This window comes from Erinaceus europaeus, chromosome 6 (assembly GCF_950295315.1).
Source record: "Erinaceus europaeus chromosome 6, mEriEur2.1, whole genome shotgun sequence".
Lineage (NCBI taxonomy): Eukaryota > Metazoa > Chordata > Mammalia > Eulipotyphla > Erinaceidae > Erinaceus > Erinaceus europaeus.
In genome coordinates this window covers 25,409,717-25,429,733 of record NC_080167.1, presented here as the reverse complement: position 1 = coordinate 25,429,733, position 20,017 = coordinate 25,409,717, and the positions used below count along the sequence as shown (strand labels likewise).

Below are 20,017 nucleotides of genomic sequence, written 5' to 3'. Positions count from 1 at the left end.
CTGTGAATAATAAACATGTACAGTGGATACTATAATGATTTTTCTATAATCATGGAAAAAAAACAAACCTCTTTCCCAACAAAGTCAACACATTGATTTTATCTTTCTGGGCTATTTATCCCTAAGCTTAGACTCCATTTAACTTGACAGAGTACTGTGAGTATTAATCTGAATATTTTAGAGCTTACTGAAATAGCAATAATACATTCTACAAAATGCTGTAGACTTAGTGTATATGAACATAGTTCCTCATTTGTGGTTTGATTTTTTAAAAAATAAGAACATGGCTAAAGGTGCGATTTCAAAATGTTTTTACCTATTCAAACGGAGAGACAGGTAGTGGCTGTTTGAAATCGAATGATGTCTCAATTAGGATGTGATCAGTTACAAATAATAACCGCAGCTCAAAGTGACTCAAAAGAATGGAGGGTATCTACTTATTGGATTGTATGTTTGGAAGTCTATCAGTGGATTTGCATCATTACCTCAGAGTCATTTACTTTTTGTCTACTCTTCCTTCTGCTGGGTCATCTTCCTCCAATATTTGCTTCCCTACATGGCCATAGCTGCTGCTCTCTATTCAAAGCGCTGCAGATTTCCTTACCGACATGAGAGAAGTACAAGAAGGATATTCCTGGAAAAGTCTTCTTAAGAGAGAGTATGCTGGGAGTGGGGCGGTAGTGCAGCAGGTTAAGTGCACGTGGCGCAAAGTGCCAAGGAGGGGCATAAGGATTCCGGTTCGAGCCCCTGGCTCCTCACCTGCAGGGGCGTCGCTTCACAGGCGGTGAAGCATGTCTGCAGGTGTCTATCTATCTCTCCCCGCCCCCGTCTTCCCCCCATTCTTCATTGCTCTCTGTCCTATACAATAACAACGACATCAATAATAACTACACAATAAAACAACAAGGGCGACAGAAGGGAGTAAATAAATAAGTATTTTTTAAATGTGAGCAAAAGAAAAAAAGAGTATGTTGTTTCCTAAAGCCCTCTAAGATACTACTTGCTACATCTCATTAGCCCAGACTGTGTCTGTGGGTCTTCCTGAATTTGGGCAGAGGGGGTAAGAATTTCACTAACCTGGATTTAGACTGATTAGGAACCTGCTTTTAAAACAGGGGGCTAGCAAACAAACAAACCAAAACCACGGGAGTCGGGTGGTACCACAGGTGGAGCAATTTGCAAGGAACCGCGTTAAGGATCCCGGTTCGAGCCCCCGGCTCCCCATCTGCAGCGGAGTCGCTTCACAGGCGGTGAAGCAGGTCTGCAGGTTTCTTTGTCTCCCCCTCTCTGTCTTCCTCTCCTCTCTCTATTTCTCTCTGTCCTATTCAACAACAACATCAGTAACAACAACAGTAACTACAACAAAGGCAACAAAAGAGAATAAATAAATATTTTTTAAAAACTGGGGCTTAATCCTTGAACTGTGTTATAATACTGAGGAAGAAGTTAATAATCACTAAAAGCATTAACCATATGTCAACAACTACTATAAATCATTAACTGCCCAATACAATTATTTAAAAAGTGCTAACTGATATATGTTCTTCAGTCAAAAGATTTTATGGACTCAGTCCAAATCAGTTTCTTTTATTCACAGCTAAGAAGCATGCTTAGAGAAGAAACATGCTTAGAGGAGAAGTTAAGTAAATATGTGTTTGAATTATTTAATAAATGCTAAGAGAGCCAGGCAGTGGAGCACCCAGTTGAGCACGCACATCTGCTTGTTCCTGGTCCCCACTTATGGGGAGATACTTCATGTCATTGAAGAACAGCTACAGGTGTCTTTGTTTCTCTCACTAACTGTGGTTCCCCTCTCAGTTTTTCTCTATCCTATCATAATTAAAGATAAAAAAGTAAATAAATACATACACTAGAGAATTCCATTGGAAAACATATCAGGGTGAATGGGGCCACTAAGTCATTTTATACATTGATGGACTTATAAATTTGCTACTAGTATTTCTGTTTCTTAAAAAAAAAAAAATCAACATCACCCTTCTCCCTTTCTACTTACTCCTTAGATTTATTGTTAAAGCCTTTGAGTTAACTTAAGGAACTTAGAAAATTCCCAGGCAATCGTGAGTGATGCGTTCTTTTCTAAATATTAAATGTAAAAATATACCCCCATACAATTTGTTGGGTGACTTAAATGTAGTAATGTATGTCATATGCTTATGCTGATATATTACTCTTTTTGTCATTGTTTCCATTTATTTCGCATATTTTGATAGCATTCTCTCTCTGAATAACACAATATAAATTTCTTCTCCAGCTTCTGTTTTGTACTTTGTCCTTTTGCCTTTTAAATATGTTTTAGAAAAGAAACTATGCCTGAAAACTGAAAGATGATTTAAAAGATCAGTGAAACCTAGAGATGATTTTTTTTAAAGCATAAATGGATAAACCATTGGCAAGACCTAGTAAGAGGAAAAAGCTATGATAACAACATTCAGAAATGAGAGCAGTGAAATTACAACTGATGATGCAGAGATATAAAGGATCATAAGAGACTATTATGAGCTTCTCTATGCAAGCAAATTAGACAACCTGATGAAATGGACACATTCTTCGTGTCATGCTGCATGCCAAGCCTGACACAAGAGGAAGTAGGTAACCTGAATAGGCCAATAACTAGTGCAGTTACCGAAACAGCAGTGAAAAGCTTTTCCAAGAATAAAAGTCCAGGTCTAGATATCTATAATAATGACTTCTATAAGGCTTTCAAATACAAGGTAGCTGTTCCAAATATAGAAGCCTGGGAAACATTCCCAAACAAATTCTACAAATCTAATACCACTGATCTCCAAAGCAAGAAGACTCTATCAAAAAGAATACTTTAGTACAGTATCCCAGTGAACATTTTTGTGAAGATTATCAACACAATCATGACAAATTAAATCCCACAAATTATAAAGAGAATAATTCATCAAGAATAAGTGAAACCCATCCCTATGAAGCAGGATACCTTCTACAATTGCAAATGAATCAGTGTAATATACTACATAGGAAAAAAAATCGCATGGTTATACCAGTTGGTGCTGAATAGGCCATGAAAAATATGCTCAGGTGGGGGTCCGGCGGTAGTGCAGCAGGTTAAGCAAATGTGGCGCAAAGCACAAGGACCGGTGTAAGGATCCGGGTTCGAGTCCCCGGCTCCCCACCTGCAGGGGAGTCGCTTCACAGGCGGTGAAGCAGATCTGCAGGTGTCTTTCTCTTCCTCTCCCCTCTCTGTCTTCCCCTCCTCTCTCCATTTCTCTCTGTCCTATCCAACAACGAACAGCGTCATCAACAACAATAATAACCACAACAAGGAGCAGTGGATTCAGGGTGCAGGCACTGAACCCCAGCAATAACCCTGGAAGCAAGAAAAACAAAAGAAAAATATACTCAGGGCCCAGGAGATAGCGCACCGGGTTAAGCGCACGTGGCACAAAGTGCAAGGACTGAAGAGAGGATTCTAGTTCTAACTCCCGTTCCCCACCTGTAGGGGGTTGCCTCACAAGTGATGAAGCGGGTCTGGAGGTGTCTATCTTTCTCTCCCCCTCACTGTGTCTTTCCCTCCTCTCTTGATTTCTCTCTGTCCTATCCAACAACAAAAAACGACTTCCAGTAGCAGTGGATTTGTAGTGCAGGCACCAAGCTCCAGTTTAGCCCTGGAGGAAAAAAAAAACTTCTACTTCACTTATCATTAGAGAGATGCAAATTAAAATTATACTGAGATTCCACCTTACACCTGGGAGAATGGCCTTAAATAACAAAACAGGAATCAAGTATATGGATGGAAAAGCAGCATTGCTACAATTATGATCAGAATGCAAATGGTGGGGGTTAGGCGGTAGTGCAGGGGCTAACGTACACATGGCGCTAAGCGCAAGGACCAGCATAAGGATCCTGGTTCGAGCCCCTGGCTCCCCACCTTCAGGGAGTCACAAGCAGTGAAGCAGGTCTGCAGGTGTCTATCTTTCTCTCTCCCCCCCTCTTTCCCTCCTCTCTTCATTTCTCTCTGTCTTATCCAACAACAGTGACAACAATGACAACAATAATAGTAACCACAACAACAATAAAAAAAAAACATGGGGAAAAAAAAGAATACAAACTAGTATAACATACAAACTGGTATGTTATATAAACATTTTTTTAGAATCCTTAAACAAAAGTGGGAATACCTGAATCTTCTAGTTTTATAAATGAGTATCAAAGAAATATTAAATGCATATGTGTAATATATATTATAAATGTGTACTTATTATGTATTTTTAATTATATGTATCTTGTTTGTCCATGGATGAATTTGAGGGACCTGTTAAGAATTGACAGAATGCCTGAAATTTCATAGCTTCTAAGACACTAGTATCTTTTGTATAATTAAGAACACAATAATTTCAGCCAATACATTTTCCATAGCTTTTAAGCTTTTTGTGCTTATTAATTAACAAGAGAAAAAGGATAACCAGAGCATCACTCTGGAATATGTGATACCAGGAATCAAACTCGGGACCTAATATACCTAATAGAGGTATATTTCTGAAATTACATTCCTAGTGTATATACAACAACCCCACCACCCCCAACCTTTGATCACCTAGGTTTTCCTAGTGGCTCTTTTTTTCTGCCAGAGAGAAATAGACAGGGAGAAAGAAAGGGAAGGAGAGAGAGAGTCTTGGGGGTTCCTGTAGTACTGCTTCTCTGCTCATGAAGCTTCCCCCTTGCAGATGGAGACCAGAACTTTGATGTACACACATTTTTAAATTTTATATTTGCTTTTTAAAATTTTATTTAGAAAAAGGAAACATTGACAAGACCATAGGATAAGAGGAGTGCAATTCCACATAGTTCCATCACCAGAACTCCCTTGAAAACTTTCCTATTCTTTAACCCTCTGGGAGTATGGACCCAGGGTCATTGTGGGATGCAGAAAGTGGAAGGTCTGGCTTCTGTAATTGCTTCCCCGCTGAACATGGGCATTGGCAGATCGATCCATACTCCCAGTCTGTCTCTTTGTTTTTATGCTACCCAGATGCCTCTATCTTTTCAGATGTTTGTTCTTGAGGATTTGTTAATATTATATTAATAATTTGTTAATATTATATTATGATATATCAGTATTTAGAGTTTTTTAACTTCCTACACCTCAATCTTTTGTTCTTATCTGTATTGAGGAAAGTTGCCTTTTGCTTTCTTCTGTTTTCCCCAAGTATCTCTTAAATCCATCTATAATTTCTTGAAGGGCATCCCTCATAACAGACCATGCTGGGGGCAACTTGCACTTCAAATCCAGTGGATCTGAACTTAAACAGACATTTCATCTTTTTTTTTTTTAATTAAAGGTTAATTGAATCTTGCTCTGGGAGATATTCTGATTTAAGCAGTGAAATGTTGTAACAATGAGGATTTACATTGTATACTAGTGGATCTTACATTTAAGCAAGAGAGACAATATAAATAGCGTATCTAGTACCCACAATGCTGTGCAGTTTCTGACTTGACTGCTTTCATTATGCTCAGTGCAGGTCATTGTTAATTTATGTTAGCAAGCAATTAATAAGAGACTGATATTTTGACCACAGCAAAAGTACAACCTTTATCATGAGTAATAATATCACAAAATATAAATAAGAATTTGGCAAAACATGCATTCTGTGTGAAAGAGAAGCTCAGTTTCTGTTATATAATATATATATATATATTATTTCCCCCCTATTATTAATATTATTTCTGTTATATAATATATATATATATTATTTCCCCCCTATTATTAATTCATAAATAAAGGAAATTCCATCTAGTGAAAATAACCAGACAGTAGTTGGATACAGGTAGTTTACAGAGCCATAAGTAAAAAACAAAAGATTTCCAACATGAGACATAAAGAAATGAATACTAAAATCATAAGATCATATTTCACTTAACATACTGGCATATATTAAAAAGTATTGAGGGGCTAGTAGAATATTCCTTACTGTACACAAGGGAGTATTCATGGGAGGCAAAGAAATAATCCCATGCTTGGTAATATGGCCCTGTGATATCTTCCTTCTCCCTTCCTTCCTTCCTTCCTTCCTTCCTTCCTTCCTTCCTTCCTTCCTTCCTTCCTTCCTTCCTTATTGCCACCGGGGCTATCACTGGGGCTCTGTGCCCACACTACAAATCCACTTCTCCCAATGGCCAGAGAAAAATTGAGAAGGGAAGGAAGATAGATCTTCCTTGTGTATTCTATCTCTCTCTCTCTCTCTCTCATCTGTCTTTCTTTCCCCTATGTATTAAAAGAATGAAAAAAAAATCGCCCACAGAGGCTTTTCAGTGGCCCTATTGCTTGTGAATGAAGACCTGGGTTTATTTCTTGTTTCCTCTTTAAAAAGAAAATTAATGACACCTATAGTTAGATAAAAAGTAACGGAATATGTTCTGAATGTGGATGTAAATTGGTGAAATTAAAAAAACTAAAACAAAGAATCCTTGGTTTGAAAAAAATCATAAAACATTAAATAATATTTTGACAGAAATATACAACAAAAAGGAGAATATTGAGGATTCTCTAAGTATAGAGTTTCTGAAACATTTAATATTGATAGTTGTTTTATTTGCAAAGAAACAACAAAACCTTTTATTTTTTTAAAAAAAGCTTATTTTAGGGGTTGGGCCTTCTTTTATTAGTGATTTAATATTGGTTTACAAAATTTTCAGACAATAGGGGTGTGATTCCATAATGTTCCCACCAGCAGAATTCTGTGTCATCATCCCCACATTAACAACTGCAGATATGGGCTAACTTTATATCTCTAACTATATGTCTGTATCAGTTTTTGCCCATTGTTTTTCTATGATCCTGCCTTCACTTTCTTTCTAAGTCATACCTACACCTAATACTACTTCCAACTGTCCTTCCTTTTTTTTACCTCTTTTCTCTGATAGGGGAAACAGTGCCTGGCTTCCTCTGGTGTTTTCCAGATTCGCTTCTCTTTCTGTGATGGTACAAAAACAAGATTTCTGGTGACAAGTGCTTTGGGACTTGCTGAAACTGGGATTCAGAGCCATTGGTCTTCTTCCCTTATCTTTTACCCTTCTGGGAGTATGGCCCAAAATTCTTTTTGCAGGTGCAGAAGGGGGGATTTCTGACTTTGGTAATTGCTTCTCAGCTGGACATGGATATTGGCAGGTCAATCCATACCCCCAGAATGTTTCTGTCTTTCCCTAGTGAAGTAGGACTCTGGAGAGGCGAGGTTTCAGAACACATTAGTGAGGTCAGATGTTAGGATGGAATCTTAGTAGCACTGCAACTTGGTGGCTGAAAGGTTGATAAGATATAAAGCAGGGCAAAATGTTTAGTAAACAGGAGCCAGAAAGTAGGAATAGAGCAGGTAAGGCTAGGGATTTCAGGTTGGAGAGAAGCTAGGAAGTCTATTTTAGGTATATTCTTAGGGGCCAATGGCTTAGTAATCTTTGCTTGGGCTTGATTGCTGACATGGGGGTGGATTAGAAATATCGTCTGGGAAGATGGTGGCAAAGTTGAAAATAAAACTAGAAAGCTTTTTCATTTTTTAAAGGCTTATGTTGGGTTGCAGCAATTTTTTCAGTCTGTCATAGCTCCAGTTTGAATGCTGAAGGATTTGGAGACTGTAGGTTCAATTACAGTTTCCGCCTTATTCCAGAACCAAGCAGAACCAAGCAGTGCTCTGGGCTGGTCCTCTTTCTTCTACCTCTCTCATTTCCTCACCCTTTCTATCTTATAGTAAAATGATTTTTAATTTTTTTTTTTTACCAGAGTAATCTTCTTCTAGCGTTTGCCCTTCTTCCGTAGCCAGTCAACAGCGTCAGGCTGAGCCTGATGTAAAGTTTAGTGACCTCCTTTGAATCTGGAGAGGTGGCAGTCATTGACTATGTGGGTCATAGTCTGTCTGTAGCCGCAGGGGCAGTTCGGGTCGTCTCTGGCTCCCCAGCAGTGGAACATAGCGGCGCACCTGCCATGGCCTGTTCGATAGCGATTGAGGAGGGCCCAATCATAACGTGCTAGGTCAAAGCCGGGTTGACGCTTGCAGGGGTCTGTGATGAGGTGTTTGTTCTTTACCTCAGCTGACTGCCAACTCTGTTTCCAAGAGACTGGAACAGAGAAGTTCAGTGTAGGCGTAGGGGACCAGATTGGGTGACAAGACGTCAAGCGTTGGACAGGGTGGGCGAAGATATCCGCGTATATTGGCAGGTAGACGTGGGAAATGAACTTAGATGATGCCGCATCCCGACGAATATCTGGCGGGGCGATGTTGCTGAGAACTGGCAGCCATGGAACCGGGGTGGGACGGATGGTTCCAGAAATGATCCTCATGGAGGAATATAATTTGGAATCGACCAAGTGGACGTGGGGGCTACGGAACCATACTGGGGCACAGTATTCTGCAGTGGAATAGCATAATGCCAGAGATGATGATCGTAGTGTGGAAGCGCTCGCTCCCCATGAGGAGCTGGCCAGTCTTGCAATGATGGTATTCCTCGCGCCCACCTTTGCTGCAGTTTTTATGAGATGTTCGATGATCGAGAGTAACGCCAAGATAGACTGGCTGGGCTTCATGCCGGATTCTCGTACTGCCAAGCTGCATATTAAGCTCACGCGAGGCCGAGGCATGGTGTAGATGGAAAACAGATGATACCGTTTTTGCAGTGCTAGGGATTAGTCGCCATTTTTTACAGTAATCAGACATCAGAGACATGTCTTTCATGAGTGTTTCCTCGAGGATGTCGAACTTGGATGCCTGAGTTGCACAGCAGATGTCATCGGCGTAGATGAACTTCCTTGAAGAAGTTTCTGGGAGATCATTGATGTAAATATTAAATAGCATCACCAGAGTAATGATCAGCTCTGTCTTATGGTGGTGTGTGGGATTGTATCTGAGAATTCAGAGCCTCAGGCCTGATAGACTCTGCATAACCATTATGTTATCTGCCCCTACCCAATAAGTACATCTCATGAGAACATTAAAAAAAATAGATTCTTTCCCTTTTAGAAATGCTACTTCATGAATATATTCCAGGAATATATTTGTTCACTGTAGAAATGGTGCCTGCCGGAAAATTGTTTATAAATGAACATGAAATTGAAAACAATTTTTTTCAACAGGAAACTGATTTCATAAAACTATATTCTATGTAGTATAGTGATATTATTGAAAATTGAGGTAACTATGTCATTTGGGAAATTTTGTGAAACAAATAGACTAGATTTCTGTTCTTTGTAATGCAATTGAAGGTATAGCATTAAGTGGAAAAAACTGCTCAAGGTGCTTACTGTGTGTAGACCAAAAGTTCAATTGCATAACATAGAAATATGTAAAGAACGACTTTCTTGTATATACACTTAACATTTCCTTCTTCAATATTTTATTTTACCTTTAACGAACTAGAGATACTGAGAAAATGATAGAGGGGGAGGGAGAAGGAGAGGGGGAGGGGGAAGGGGAGGGAGAAGGAGAGGGAGAGGGAGAGGGAGAGGGAGAGGGAGAGGGAGAGGGAGAGGGAGAGGGAGAGGGAGAGGGAGAGGGAGAGGGAGAGGGAGAGGGAGAAAGAGATATCAAGGCCAGAACACCGCTCAACTGTGGCTTATGATGCTACTGGGATTGAACATCAGAGCCTCAGGCATGAAAACTTTTGCATAACCATTGTGTTATCCTTCCAGCCCAGTCCTGGACATTTCTAAAATGATGTCCGGGCAAAATATTAGGTGCAATTTGGGAAGATCTTTCAGTTTTCATTTTATCTGTATTGTTATGTACTTATCTTTAATCTGTATACTTGTATTACTTCTATAATTGCACGCAGTAGATACTGTGTGTAATTCTAGATAATTGATGATGATGAAAAAGGCTAATTTATTAACTCCACCTGAGTGAAAAAAATGGGCTATATATGTGCATGTGCATATAAATTGACTCTCTACCTCTAAGTAGTAGTTTTCATGGTGATTTTTTTAGTCGAGTACAGTTTTGAAAGATTTTTGTCATTCAGTCACTCCATTGACTACTTTTGAAATTTTGACTTTATTGATTATTGATTTCAGGATCAGAAAAATAGTGAAGAATATGGTGACTTATTGATTATCCATCCGAAGTCGCCTTTATTGAAGTTAGATTTCCAGGTATACTTAAGTATTTCAGGGTAGCTGGATAATTTTGTTTTTCATAAAGATAACTGTAGGTATTTGTATCTACGACAGACCGCTCAGGCAGAGGAGCAGCAGGAAGGATCAGGGAACTCTGAAGGTGACCACCAGGGTGGGTCAGGAGTCCACGCAGGGGAGAACAGAATACACGGCATTCTGTTGGAGGGTGAATCTGAACTCAAGTTTTATTTAGCAAGTGAGAGTGTATATATCCTTCAGCCTTACATAAACAATATCTGAATACAGAAAGTAATGGCCTTGCGGTTTTACAGGAATGTCGTACTTCATGGGGTGATGCATTTCTGAGTAACAGGCTTAGCAGATAGTATTTTAAGATGGGTGCCATCTTCTAGTCAAAACATTCTAACATAAATTCCTTTTGCGGCGTCCTAGCCCATTCCCGGGGATGCAGCTTCCTTGAAGTCTGTCATCCTCATAGCCATGGCAGTTGACCTTGTCAAGCTCCACTGGGGGTCAAGGCACAGGGTGCCGCAGTATCAGTGTCTTTTTTTTTTTTAATCCAGCTATCAAGAAGTTTGGTTCAAATATTAGTTTCACATTTTTGAAACCTCTTTTCCCTTCTTCCAAATTGATAAGTCCTATGAGTCTCTCTTGGGACTAAGTTGAAATAAATTTCCTTTTGTTATTTTTTTCCTCAGTAGATTTATTTAGCATGACAAGAAAAGGGAGATAGTGGAAAGGATCATCTATAACAATTTTCAAATTTGACATGGTATATATTTAATATATGTTGTAGCTCAAGAACAACAAAGGTAGATTCATGAGTCTACCATCTGGAACACTTAAGGATCTTCTAAACTCTGATATATGTAGTTTGCCAAGCATTGCTGTGATATGCTTTCATATATCTTTTCTGACATCCACACAATTAATCCACAGGAGGTTTGCAAGCCAGAGTGATTTTCTAAAGATGCCAGAGAGATACAGTCCTTTGGCAGATCTCCCTATGTATACTCATTTATGAAGATTCAAAGTATGACATAAATAGGATAGAATGCTTTACTTTTAAGGTGGCAGGAGTTATCTTCTGGATTCTTTATTTAAGAAAGGAGACATTAACAAAATCATAGGATGGGGGGGTACAACTCCACACAATTCCCGCCACCCAATCTCCATATCCCACCCCCTCCCCAATAGCTTTCTAATTCTCTATCCCTATGGGAGTATGGACCCAGGATCCTTGTGGGTTGCAGAAGGTGGAAGGTCTGGCTTCTGTAGTAGCTTCCCCGCTGAACATGGACATTGACTGGTCGATCCGTACTCCCAGTCTGCCTCTCTCTTTCCCTAGTAGAGTGAGTCTCTGGGGAAGCAGAGCTCCAGGATGCATTGGTGGGGTCTTCAGTCCAGGGAAGCCTGGCCAGCATCCTGATGGCATCTGGAACCTGGTGGCTGAAAAGAGAGTTAACATACAAAGCCAAACAAATTGTTGAAGAATCGTGGACCCAAAGGTTGGAATAGTGGAGATGAAGTGTTGGGGGGGTACTCACTGCAAACTCTAGTGTACTACTGCTTTCAGGTATATATTTGCCCTAGTTTATGGATACCTGTGAACATATGCTCTATCTCCTGGAACCCAGTCTATATCTAGGTTTTGGGACTTCGTTAGGAAGTGAACCATCTGGGATGGAATTAGAGAATACTATGAAAGGAAAGGTCTCAGCCGAGTGATGAAGCTGAAGGGTTGTCATTCCACACCTGAAGTTTCTGCACACAGTCTGAAGTGAAGCATGCTGGGGTGGCACTCGTTGCATTGATTAGGTTGCGATCAGCGGATGCAATATTATTTGATAAGAATTGGGAGAAGCATACGGGAAAGTGAGCCCTACCCTAGGGTCCCAGGACTTGGGAAAGTTTAGACTTTATAGTGGAAATGTGAGGTTCCTGCTGTCTTAGAGTTCAAGAAGACAATGGATAGTTATTGTTATCATCACATATTTGATAATTGAAAGTCCCTTTTTTAGACATACAATCAATTTTCCCCCTCTCATATTAATTAAATAGTGATTTATATGACTGCAATTTAATAGGTGTGTACATAAACACCATTCCCATCACCAAAAGATTGTGTCCCATCCCACCCCCCCCCCACTCACCCCACCCCCCTGCCGGCCCAGGAAGCCGCATGTCCACTCCCCCTCACCACAGGGTTTTTACTTTGGTGCCCTACTTTCAATTTAGTCAGATCCTGCTTTTAGTTTCCCTTTCTGATCTTCTTTCTCAACTTCTGTTGATGCTCAGCCACTCATCTGTTGTTGGGCACCTGGGTTGCTTCCAGGTTTTAGCTATTATGAATTGTGCTGCTATGAACATAGGAGTACACACATCTTTTTGGTTGGGTGTTATGGAGTCCTTGGGGTATATCCCCAAGAGAGGAATTACTGGGTCATAAGGAAGGTCCATTTCTAGGCTTGTGAGAGTTTTCCAGACTGCTCTCCACAGAGGCTGGACCAGTTTACATTCCCACCAGCAGTGCAAAAGGGTTCCTCTGTCCCCACAGCCTCTCCAGCATTTGTTGCTGCTGTCCTTTTTGATGTATGCCATTCTTACAGGAGTGAGGTGGTATCTCAATGTTGTCTTTATTTGCATTTCTCTGACAATCAGCGACCTGGAGCAGTTTTTCATATGCTTGTTAGCCTTTCGGATCTCCTCTGGAGTGAATGTTCTGTTCATATCCTCTGCCCATTTATGGATGGATGGGGTCATAAAAAAGGGTAGAGCAGTTCAGGAATTTTTACACAGCAGATACACTTTTTTCCCCAGTGTCTTAGGTAGGTAAATCTCCCTAGAGGCCATAAAATACTGGGGGAAGGCAGTGAAGAGGTAGAAAAGAAGGGCATGGACTTTATTCCCCACCCCACCCCCTTTTCAACTGCTCCTGGAGGCTGTTTCTTTCCCTTTTGTAGCCCTTGTTGTTTAAGGTTATTATGGTTGTTATTGTTGTTGTTATTGATGCCATTGTTATTGGATAGGACAGAGAGAAATGGAGAGAGTAGGGGAAGATGGAGAGGAGAAGAGAAAGATAGACACCTGCAGACCTGCTTCACCACTTGTGAAGCAACTCCCCTGCAGATGGGGAGCCTGGAGCTCGAACCAGGATCCTTACTCCGGTCCTTGAGCTTCACACCATGTGTGCTTAATCCATTGTGCTACTACCAGACCCCCAGGCATGGAGTTTAAACTTGCTCACATCAGATTCTGTCATTTGTGTTGATGAATGTTTCCTCACAGGCAATCCTAAGCAAACATTTTCTAAGCAAGACATTTTTTTTCAACTTGATAGTGATCACATCTCTGTGAAATAACAATAATAATCACTAATAATGGTAATTCCTTCTGACCTGTTTTTGTGAGTTAACCACTTTCTTCTTATGCACCATAAAAAAACATCATCCTATGCTGGCTAGGCTTCCCTGGATTGAAGACCCCACCAATGTGTCCTGGAGCTCAGCTTCCCCAGAGACACACCTTACTAGGGAAAGAGAGAGGCAGACTGGGAGTATGGACCGACCAGTCAACGCCCATGTTCAGCGGGGAAGCAATTACAGAAGCCAGACCTTCCACCTTCTGCAACCCTCAACAACCCTGGGTCCATGCTCCCAGAGGGCTAGAGAATGGGAAAGCTACCATGGGAGGGGGTGGGTTATGGGGATTGGGTGGTGGGAATTGTGTGGAGTTGTACCCCTCCTACCTTATGTTTTTGTTCACTAATCCTTTCTTAAATAAAAAATTAAAAAAAAAAAACATCATCCTTCTTCGGTTTTCTAGGGGGTTCAAGCAGGAAGTAGGGTTAAGTCTTGGCTACAACTCTCTTCTGGGCTGCCATCGGCAACTCCTTCTTTGAGCCAGGGGTAGCTGGAAGTTCACCTCTAAGTTCTTTTCCCTAAGTCTTTCTACTTCTCAGATGACCCCACTGATGAAACCAAGGTAATTTCAAAAGAGGCCATCTCTCCAAAATATCCACAGGGAACCCTCATGCATTGTTCTTGGCCCAATGCAACCATGGAGCTTAATCCACTAGAGCAAGTTAGCCTTTCTCTCATTTTGTGGATTTCCTGGGCAAGATCATCAAACCAGAATTCACAAGGTTCCATAACTGCCAGAACAACTCTTCAAGCTCTCCAAGAACTTCCCAACGCACTACACTCCTACTTTCTTCAACATTCTACTTATTTATTTTTGCTTATTGTTTTAAAGTCTTAATAGATATCTGCTTGTTAAATCTGAAAAATTACAGCTCTTTCTGGTGTCTGGTTCTGTCAGCTGCTCATTTGTGTTGTCTACAGTTTATGCACTTTGCTGGTTCTAGACTATGAATGTAAAATTCCAAGAAGGAACACTAATTTCGTTTATAAGAAATATGCTTCTTTTAATTTTTTTATTATTATCATTATTAAGTTATTGGATAGAGACAGCTAGAAATTGAGAGGGAAAGGGGTGCTAGAGAGGGAAAGCTTTACCCCTGCAAGTAGGGACCAGGGGCTTGAGTCTGGGTCCTTGCACACTATAACAAGTGCACCACCACCCAGCCCCCACTGTCTGATTTCTTCAAGTATCTACAAAGCTGTACTTGCTACAAAGCAGGTTGTCAATATTTGTTGAATACATTTTATTTTTAAATTATTGGGTTTTTTTTGTTGTTACCATGGAGAATGAGAAGGAAAGAAAGACAATTACAGCACTGCTTCACAACTTGTGAAGCATCCCCTTCTTACAAGTGAGGCATGGGTGTTTGAACCCAGGCCTTTGCTTGTTGTAGGATGTGTGCTCTACTGAGTATGCCACCACCCAACCCCTTTTATCTTTCTTTTATTTGATAAGAGATAGAGAGAAATTGAAAGAAGATAAAGAGGGAGACAGAAAGAGAGATATCTGCACCCCTGCTTTACTACTTATCAAGATGTTGAATACATTTTAAAAGAGAAATTTGTCTTGAAAGACCTTTAAGTTTCAGTTCATTTGTGATTCTCTGATTATTTTCATTTCAATATTTTAGATTATTTTTAATTAAGTCAGCATGGAATTATAAAAGCTATAAGGGGCTGGATGGTGACGTACCTGGTTGAGCATACATGTTACAATGGGCAAGGGCCCAGGTTTAAGCCTCCAGACCCCATCTACGGGGGGCGGGGGGGGAGGTTCGCAGGTGGTGAAGCAAGGCAACAAGTGTCTCTCCCTCTCTGTCTTTATCCAATTAGTAAATGAAGATAACAAAAAATGTCTTTTAAAAATATATGTTCAGATGTAGTCCATTAGAAGTCAACATGTATATATACTACTTACGATCACCCCTAAAAGGCCAATTCAAATCTCTGTGAAGGTTACTGCCTTTCAACCACATAAGCAAATATTCTCGACTTCTTCCTAGCCCTGTTTTGATATATCAGAATGAACTGCAGGGCCTTTGCCTGCTAAAATGACAATCGGTAAATCAATTTTTAAATTTCAGAATATCTGGTCTTTTAAAAGACTGATGCCCTCATGAACTACTTCATGTTTTTAAAAACTGAAGACCCTAACGCTTGAAAACCTGGGGATGTGTTACTAATGAAATTGAATACTAGAGGTTATTTGGCTTTTTTTCAATAATACTTTGCTCTAGTGGTCAATATTTTTACATTTCCATTTTTATAAAAGTTTAGGGACTTAACTAGCTATGTGACATTAACAAATTGATTCAGTAAGCAAACACTTCTTTCATCACAGCTTAGCTGAAAATGTTTTTATTTTATTTAACTTGTGCTGCTCTTAACTATCCTTTTTTATTTTTGTATTTGAGTCTTTTTTTCATTGAGAGGCTAATGGTTTACAGTACATTTATTGGCACAGTGGTACAATTTCATATCAGTCTCCTACACAAAACCCTGTACACTTCATAAAATGTGTGCTCTAAGTACTTACCAACTGACACAATATATTTTTTCTCAATTAAAAATATGTTTTATTTTATTAGTGATTTAATATTGATTTACACAATGACAAGTAAACAGGGATATAAGCCCACCACTGCTCCCACCACCAGAGTTCTGTGTCCCCATTTCCTTCACTGGAAACTACATTAGTTCTCTTGAGGTCACAGATATAGATTGACTATTATTTCTATAACTATCTATTTATATTGATACATATTTGCCCATTTTTTATGGTCCTGTATTCTCTTCCTTTCTAAGTCACACTTATACCTATTACTGCTTCTGAATATCCTTCCTTTTTTTGCTTCTCTCTCTCTCTGGGCCCTGATGGAATTAGAATTCAGAGCCTTCTGGTCATCTCTCCCTAAAATTTCTCCCCACTCCCAGGGGTGGGGGTAGGAATGGTCCATAATTCCTTATGGGGTGCAGAAAGTTGGAGTTTTAGCTTCTATAATTGCTTCTTTGCTGGACATGGGCATTGACAGGTCAACTTATACCTCCAGTCTGTTTCTTTCCCTAGTGGGGTAGGGCTCCTTTCTGATCTTGTTTTTCAACTTCAGTCTATGACTGATATCATCCCATTTTCATCCTTCTCTTTCTGATTTATCCCACTTAACAGGATTCCTTCAAGCTCCATCCAAGATGAAGTGAAAAAGGTGAATTCACTATTTTTAATGGCTGAGTGGTATTCCATTGTGTATATATACCACAACTTTCTCAGCCACTCATCTGTTGTTAGACACCTAAGTTGTTTCTGGGTTATGGCTATTAAAAATTGTGCTGCTGTGAATATAGGTATACACAACTCTTTTTGAGTGGGTGTATTTGGTTCCTTAGCATAAGTAGTTTTCTTACATTCATACTCAAAATTTTTTATCAAAACGACATATCTTTGTAAAACAAGTAGGGAAGTTTTTATTTTCCTAAATTTGAAATATTTTACATATAAATGAATTATTTCTTGAATATGAAGGTTGTTTGAGTTTTCCATATTTTTCCATATTATTCATTAACTATTACCCTAACTATATTTTTCCTTTTATACTTTTCTCCTTTGGATCAGTTTCAGTGAAAAGATATACATTTATAGGTCATTATTTTTCATGTGATGTTGAAAATTTTCTATGAAAATGTGTATAAAGTAGCTATGTTCATAATTCCTTATTGTGTCATTTTTCTTTTTTGTTCTTAATGAAAATAATTGCTAATTAGCTCATATTTTTAAAAAATGTTTAATTTTGATAAAATCATACCATTTTAATTTATTACATAAGTTCTATCCACTATTATACATTAATTTCAACTTTTTTTGAAAGCATCTGCTTCCTTTTCTCATTTTATTTATATATTTTTTTCTGTATCTTGGAGAGGAATGCTTGCAAGTTGTTTTCCACCCTGTTGCTTAGCAGTGAAAGTGTTGCTATCTTATCTCTAAATATAGTTTTGATAATCTACCCTTAGTTGTGTCAAGGTAGTAATCATTTGGGGGGAATTTTCTAGATATCCTGTAATAGTGACATTAGCTTGTGCATTAGCTAAGATTTATTTATGAGAATTTTTTTTTCTTGGGCTTTATTTTTGTTTGTTCTTTCTTGTTAATTTTTAGCTTCATTGCATTGTCAGAGATGTGTCTGGGATTTTTCTTGTATAATTAACTCTTGAATCATCCATGGTGTTTCACCTCTAGAAATATTTTAATGCCTGTAATTTGAGAAGTTATATTTAAAGAGTTGAATTCAAAACAAATAAAACTTTAAAATTCTAAAATATCTGAAGTCCTTTTCCTTCATCATGCTGAGAGTATTCTGCAGATACTTATCATGGGGCGGTTAGAAACTGTATCCTGTGTCAACAACTGTAAACTATTAATCTCACATAAAATGATATCAAGGAGGAGGATCAGGAGTCTTTAAATGTAAAATAATGATAATTAAAATCAACAGAAACAAAACCCTCAAAGCTCATCTATTTCCATACTACTCCCTGGAACAGATACTCTTCCAGATAAAAATCAAAAGTTCTCCCCCCCCCCCCCCGAGCCAGAAACCTGATATGCAGGTGGATCCAAGTTATTGTCTGGAGAGATGATGTCATGGCTGGAAAAAGGACCAGAAAGCTGAATTAGGGAACACAGTAGCTCCCAAATATGGGAAAGGTGTATAAATATTGTTGACTCTAAACCCCATCAATTTGATCTGATATGTGGGGCCCATATTCAGGAAACTATGTGACCTCTGCATCCCTGTAGATCTGAGCTCACATTCTGTGGTCATGAGTAAGAACGTCCCAAGGTGGAGAAAAACAACAACAACTAATATAGTCACAGGCCCTTTGGAATATAACTAAAATAGGTCTACTAGCTATCTATAAAACGGAGACCTCCCCAACTCTTCATTTGCGCTATTCCAGCCTTTAGGTCCATGATTAGTCAACAGTTTGTTTGGCTTTATATGCTAACTCTCCTTTCAGCCACCAGGTTCTAGATGCTACCATGATGCCAATCAGACTTCCCAACAATGTGTCCTGGAGTCCTGATTTCCCAGAGCCCTTCGCCACTAGGAAAAGAAAGAGACAGGCTGGGAGTATGGATCGACCTGTCAACGCCCATGTTCAGTGGGGAAGCAATTACAGAAGCCAGACCTTCCACCTTCTGCATGACCTTGGGTCCATACTCCCACAATGACCTTGGGTCCATACTCCCAGAGGTATAAAGAATAGGAAAACCATCAAGGGATGGGATGGGATACAGAGTTCTGGTGGTGGGATTTGTGTGGAGTTGTACCCCTCTTAACCTATGGTTTTGTCAGTGTTTCCTTTTTATAAATAAAAATAAAATAAAATAATAATTTTTTTAAAAAAAGAATAGAAGCAGAAAAAAAATCAAAAGTTCCTATCAGTATTTCGACTCCTTCTCTATTATATCTGTTTCTCAACACTTCTTCTTGGCACTTACATGTGTGTGCATGTGTGACTCAGTTGCTGACTGCTTATTCCATGGTTAGATGGGGGCCTACCTCATGGAATACTTTATCTTTTCATCTTTATACAGACATCATGGTAACTCTGTGTATAGAATAGCTTCTCTTAGTTGTAAGATGGGTGTCTTTCTGTCTTCATCTGTCACTGTGTCAAGTTAAATCAGGTAACAACATTTTTGTATCATGAAAAAGGAAAATGTGAAGGAAGTCTTGAAGTTTGCTTGCTCTTTGCCATTAGAGAATCTTTACATACATGTTTTATGTAAAATACCACTAATCTTTGTAAAATTATGTTGTTTCTGAACCATCCTTTGTGTGCAAGAAGAAAGTTTTCATATTTGTAAGGTTTGCTTTTAAAAGTTGAATAATTCTGAAATTAAAAAAAATAAAATTAAGTTTATAAGCTGTGTCAAAAGATCTATAAAAGGTTATACAGAAATTCAGTATAAGTTATATTTGTGGCTTAGAGAAGTATAGAAAATAACTAGGTTAAAATCCTAGATTAAGTAATTTTATTCTAGGTATTCTAGGTGTCTTTAGTATGCATTTTGAATCTCTAAATGGGGAAAAAGAGATAGTGGGGGAAGAAAAGATTTTCATAGCCATCTGCCTTCCATTCTTTCTCCCATGTAACATTTAGTTAGAGCTCTCTGTGTACCTGATGAAGTGAATAGTTATATCTCCTAGTGTTTTGTGCTACAGTTTCAGAAAAACTCATGTGCTCTTAACTTCTTCATTATATTGGTGAGAAAACTGAGCTCTAGGGTAATTAAGTAATTCAGTCTCATAGCTAATTAAAAGCAGTGAGCATTAGAACCCAAGTGACAAAACTGTTTTCCAATCCCAAACTCCATTATTCTTCAGTATTGTCTCCCAATGTGAAATGTTACTTTCTTGAAATAGTCTTACTATTGCACAGTGTTTTTCACTCTCCATTAATAAATATCAATTCCGTATTTAAA

At 39.0% G+C, this 20,017-nt stretch overlaps 1 protein-coding gene across 3 annotated transcripts in view; it reads left to right on the top strand.

Moving 5' to 3' along the window:
* RYR2 (ryanodine receptor 2) overlaps positions 1 to 20,017 on the top strand; it is an 820,963-nt gene that overhangs the window by 472,379 nt on the left and 328,567 nt on the right. The window lies entirely within an intron of this gene.